Source organism: Salmo trutta, chromosome 2 (genome assembly GCF_901001165.1).
Source record: "Salmo trutta chromosome 2, fSalTru1.1, whole genome shotgun sequence".
Taxonomy (NCBI): Eukaryota; Metazoa; Chordata; class Actinopteri; order Salmoniformes; family Salmonidae; genus Salmo; species Salmo trutta.
In genome coordinates, this window is record NC_042958.1 from 53,544,957 (window position 1) to 53,550,988 (window position 6,032).

Genomic DNA, 6,032 nt, shown 5'->3' on the forward strand with positions numbered 1-6,032 from the left:
GAGAACACAGGTATAAATACCAAGGGGATAATAAGGAAGATGGACGACACCTGGAAAGGGGTGGAGACAAGCTCAAAGACAGGTGACAGATCAGGGTGTGACACCATAGCTCTGTCTATGAATTTGAGAGTGGTTACATTTCTCCAGACCCATCCCTCAGCTCTTTACCAAAACGGGCAGGGAGCACGCTTTGTTATTGTTTCAACTGGTGTGTATTGCCACTTTAAGAAATACATAAATAAGCATACAAGTATGTTTAAGTATACATGACTGTTGGGAGTGTGGTGCCATACCTTTAGCTCCCAGGTGCAACAGAGCTGACATACTAAAGATGAAGTTGCAGCAGATGTCTTGACCATCCTCTGGCTGTTTTCTAGACCAGTGGTTCCTAAACTGTGCCCCCCCTCCCCCCAAAATAAAGGAACTCAGTCCGGCTTTAAACTTACTCTTTAAAGTTGTAATAGTAGAATGCACAAGGTGCAATTTCAAAATTGAGTAGTGCATCATCAGTTCCTCTTGTCATGTTAGTCATTACATACCTTAGAGAGCTATTTATAACTTGTCAGAAGTGTCCAGATGAACTAGCCCATGTCAGCTAAAACAAAAAAAAAGGTTGTTTTTTTTAGCCCATAGATATCGTTGTAATTTCAAAGTCATTCAAATATCACATAAATACACATTAGACATGGCAAACTGTATAGAATTGAGCTTTAAACCTGCAAAATGTTATTTGCACCCCATGACAAAATGTGTAGAATTGCAGGAAATAAGCTTTAAACCTGCAAAATTCTCTCCAACAACAAGAAGGGTGTGAACAGTTTGTGTCATGAACAGTGCTTGTGTCCATAGAAATAGACATGGTGTGTGTGCGCGCCTGCGGGAGTGGGATGTTCCCCAATGCTGGAAGGGGGGCCCCAAGTGAAAAAGTTTGGGAACCCCCTGCTCTAGTCAACAGTAGCACTAGAAGGTGTCCCAGTCGCCGGAAGGTGACCCGGGCGCCGGAATGTGTCTCAGGCACTGTTTGTGGCCACGTCACCTCCCTCAGAACCAGTACAGATCTCCAGGTTCTTACAGTGGGGCATCAGCATAATCTATAGAGAGGGCAGAACAATACAGGAGATGGAATTAGATTTAGTATGGAGTCAAAGTCCCAAAATAAAATCTTTGTACAATAAAAAAAATTCAAAAGGTCAACAAAAGTATGACACTGGAGTTTGAGGAAGGTGGAGCGATACAAATGCGCTGAGTTGTGTAAGGCATAAGATGAGTTGGTGACTCACTGGTCCAAACTTGGCGTCCTCCGCCTCTTTGGTGTACTGGTCCAGGCCTATGAAGTAGAAGCCTGACTACCTGGTCAAACGTGTTCTCTCTACACACACTGACCTGTCTTCTGAGAACAACTGGAGTGAGAGAGAAGGAAATAAGATAGTCAGGAAATGTCACAGACAGAGTTCAATTGTTTTAACATCTTCATGTTGCAGTCCATTTTAAGACTGCTGTGGCTGTATAAAAAGAGGCAACTATGGATAATCATTTATCCAAATAAGTTAACACACGCAATATGAGACTGGACTGAGTCGAGCTGTAGGGCAATTCCACGGTCACAGAGTGATGCTGAGAAAGTGATACTTCAGAATGTATGTCAAACAAAAACCAATGACTTCAAAGTGAAAGAAACGATACAACTATATGCACAAGGACTACTTTTAACAAATTGCAATCATTGGTTTGTTTGACATACATTTTAAAGTAAAAAATCTGAGTATCAGCATCAATTTGTTACAGTGGAATTGCCCTGTACCAATACCCGCCACTTGTCAATCAGCATGGCTCAGTATTGAACAGCCTTCTGTCATCTAATGCCCAACCCATCTTACCTACTGTCATGTCTACTCCCACACCTCCCCTCCAGTGTTCGACCTCGCCGGTTTACTTACCACAGGTCCTGGGAACCATCATTACGCGGACCTGCGCTTCATCATTAAGCACACCTGGACTCCATTACCTCACTCATTACCTCCCCCTTATCTGGCACTCACTTAGGTTCCTTCCCCAGGCAGTATTGTTTCTGTTGTTTATGTCTATACTCTACCACCAGTCGAGCCAGCACACCAGCCCATTCAGCAACCTGCTCAGGTCAGCGATGCCTGTTTGTCCCTCCAGGATAAATATGACGGCACCCTATTTAAATGCAGTGGCTTCCAACTACAGTGCTCCCTCTACTTTGTGCACCAGATGGGAGCTCCTACCAACGAGAGGTCCAAGTTTGCAATGGTTATTTCTCTGCTGACTGGACAGGCGTTGGAATGGGCCACTGCCGTCTGGGAAAGAGAAAGAGCTGGATTCGTATGAGGGGTTCATGGCTCGGTTCAGAGGTATCTTCGATCACTCACCAGAGAGCAGAGAGGGGGGTGAGTGCCTTCTCCAACTATGGCAGGAGGACCAGACGCGCTCACCTTCCCGGACAGTAACAGCGTCCAGCGGATGGAATGAGTCGGCGCTTCGTACACTATTCAGAAGAGGACTGAGCAAGGAGGTTCAGACAGAACTGGCCTGTCGAGACGACAAGCTCTCCTTGGATGCACTCCATTTGGATAACCTTCTTCAGGAGCATCGGCAGTCTCATCGCTTCTCTGCCTCCCTCAGTGAACACTTTGGATCAGAGCCTGAACCCATGGAGGTAGGGGTCACACGCCTGCCCGCGGCAGAGCGACAGAGACAGCTAGGGCTCTGTCTCTATTGTGATCAAGGAGGGCACCAGCTCCAGCGGTGTCCGGTACTTCCCAACTCGGGATCCACGAGAGCAGAGGGACGGTCACGTAATCGTCCATCTCCTGGAGTAGGGGTGAGTATCTCCTCCATCACTTTCTGCCAAACCCTTTTGGGTGTCGATTGCACTAGTTGACTGTCCCTAATGTACTGTTTCTACAGCATTAGTGTATTCCGGTGCCGCATGGAACTTTATTGACCAGACCCTTACCTCCTCTCTCAACATCACCTCATACCCGATCTCCTCTCCTTTCCCGGTTCAAGCCCTCAATAATCGGCCATTAGGTTCCGGGACCATCACACACATAACCAAACCCTTCTCCCTCACTGTGGAGTCCATCCATCAGGAGAACATCCCCTTCTTCATCACAAGTGCACCAGCTCACATGTTCATCCTCGGCCTCCCTTGGCTTCAATGCCACAACCCCATCATCTCATGGTCGAGGATGAAAATCACAGATTTGGGTACCAAGGTTATGGCTAGTCCCAACCACCATAAAGTGGTTGGGACCAAGCTTTAACTTCCTGACTGATGTCTTGAGATGTTGCTTCAATATATCCACATAATGTTCCTCCCTCATGATGCCATCTATTTTGTGAAGTGCACCAGTCCCTCATGCAGCAAAGCACCTCCACAACATGATGATGCCACCCCTGTGCTTCACGGTTGGGATGGTGTTCTTCGGCTTGCAAGCCTCACCCTTTTTCCTCCAAACATAACAATGGTCATTATGGGCAAACAGTTCCATTTTTGTTTCATCAAACCAGAGGACATATCTCCAAAAAGTACGATCTTTGTCCGAATGTGCAGTTGCAAACCGTAGTCTGGTTTTTTTATGGCGATTTTGGAGCAGTGGCTTCTTCCTTACTGAGCGGCCTTTCAGGTTATGTCGATATAGGACTTGTTTTACTGTGGATATAGATAATTTTGTACCCGTTTCCTCCAGCATCTTCACAAGGTCCTTTGCGGTTGTTCTGGGATTGATTTGCACTTTTCGCACCAAAGTATGTTCATCTCTAGGAGACAGAATGTGTCTCCTTCCTGAGCGGTATCACAGCTGCCTGGTCCCATGGTGTTTATACTTGCGTACTATTGTTTGTACAGATGAATGTGGTACCTTCAGGCGTTTGTAAATTACATCCACAGGTACACCTCCAATTGACTAAAACGATGTCAATTAGCCTACCAGAAGCTTCGAAAGCCATGACATAATTTTCTGGAATTTTCCAAGCTGTTTAAAGGCACAGTCAACATAGTGTACGTGAACTTCTGACCCACTGGAATTGTGATACAGTGAATTCTAAGTGAAATAATCTGTCTGTAAACAATTTTGGGAAAAATTACTTGTCATGCACAAAGTAGATGTCCTAACTGACTTGCCAAAACTCTAGTTTGTTAACAAAAAATTTGTGGAGTGGTTGAAAAAAAAGTTTTAATGACTCCAACCTAAGTGTATGTAAACTTCCGACTTCAACTGTATAAACAAAACAAACACAAACAACGCACCGACATGAAACAGAGTCAACAACACCCGAGGAAAGAACCAAGGAGAGTGACAGATATTGGGAAGATAATCAAGGAGGTGATTGAGTCCAGGTGAGTGTCATGAGGCGCTTGACGATGGTGACAGGTGTGCGGGATAAATCAACAGCCTGATGACCTAGAGGCCGGAGAGGGACTATATGTGACAGTAGCCCCTCCCCGACGCAGGACGCCGACAAAGGGGACAAACCCGGGGATCAGGAGCGACACTCCTGCTGAAGCGCGGGAACCTATCACGCCGACTGAGGCGCAGGAGCCTGGCGATCTGGCTGAGGCAAGAGAGCCTGACAAGCCAATGGAAGCAGGGGAGCCTGGCGATCCAGCGGAGGCATGAAAGCCTGACGAGCTGGCTGAGGCAGGGGAGCCTGGCGATCCGGCTGAGGCATGAAAGTCCGATGAGCCGGCTGAGGCAGGGGAGCCTGGCGATCCGGCTGAGGCATGAGAGCCTGTAGCGGCTCCCGGACCCGACGTCATTTACAGTGACACAAAAAACACTCCCTGATGCTTCCCTTAGGTGAGGCGTTATTCTGTAACGATGTACGCATAAAGGCGTTTCCACCACCATTTCTCGCATAATTAATTATACAGACACAAAAAGATCCCACCATATAAACAAATTATCTGTGGGCATTTATAAAATTGTACCGAAACGTCATGTCTCCATCATAGCTGTTGTGATTTTTTTTATACCGTTTGACTTTACTCGCATAAGAACTGGATGGAAGGTGGTTAATGACTATCACATACATTCAATATAGAACCATCTTTCTAACCAATAGACAGCAGCTGGTCATCATTCTCTCTAAGAGACAAATGTCCTATGCTCAAAACCTTCATACAGCATCAAAGAAATTAGAGGAACACTCAGTACCACTAATGATTAAGTTATTGGTGGATATGATGGTTACCTGCAGGAATCCCCAGAGTGCTGTGCATAGAGGAGAGCCAAGGTAACCTATTTGGAATGGAATGGACTCCTGTATCTGTCAGCTGAGCAGAGAATAACTTCACAAGCACATATTAGTGTCAGTGGACCTGGATGGAAAGAGGGATGGAGAGAGAAACGGTTTCAGGTGCCTCTCATTAATTTTACCTGCACAAAAAAATGACAGTAAAAGTTATCAAATATTTATTTCAATCAGATTGTATCTCAAAGTATGAGGTTAGCGGTTTACAATATTGGCTATTATTTGGTTCAGAGCCTGACCCCTCTTGGCTCCTCCTCAATCACTGACCTCAAGATTACCCTGTGCGGGTCTTCCCTGTCTGTTCTCACCCTGCCTCTACCCACTCTTCTGCCACCCAGTCATGCTGGTCTTCCAAGTTTTCCTCCTCTGCCAAACCCCTCCTCGACTTAGGTACAATACTCTTAGTAAAATGAAACCCCTTGGCTTTATGGTTAAACGTTAGAGAGTTGACTTCCAAGGTAGCTCAAATAAAATAAAATAAAATGTATTGGTCACATACACGTGTTTAGCAGATGTTATTGCGGGTGTTGCGAAATGCTTGTGTTTCTAGCTCCGACAGTGCAGTAATATCTGACAAGTAATATCCAACAGTTTCACAACATATACCCAAAATACACGTAAATCTAAGTTAGGAATGGATTAAGAATATATATATACATATATGGTCAGAGCGGCATTGGACTAAGATACAGTGGCATAGTATAGAGTACAGTATATACATATGAGATGGGTGATGCAAAATTTACACACAA

At 45.4% G+C, this 6,032-nt stretch overlaps 1 long non-coding RNA gene across 1 annotated transcript; it reads right to left on the reverse strand.

Annotated features, from left to right (window-relative positions):
• Positions 1–920: 920 nt before the first annotated feature.
• On the reverse strand, positions 921–5,352 carry LOC115148524 (uncharacterized). The gene is made up of 3 exons (XR_003866687.1): positions 5,221–5,352; positions 1,281–1,400; positions 921–1,091 (listed from the first exon to the last, which is right to left on the reverse strand). It is a non-coding gene; the product is annotated as an uncharacterized LOC115148524 (long non-coding RNA).
• Between the last annotated feature and the right edge of the window lie 680 nt (positions 5,353–6,032).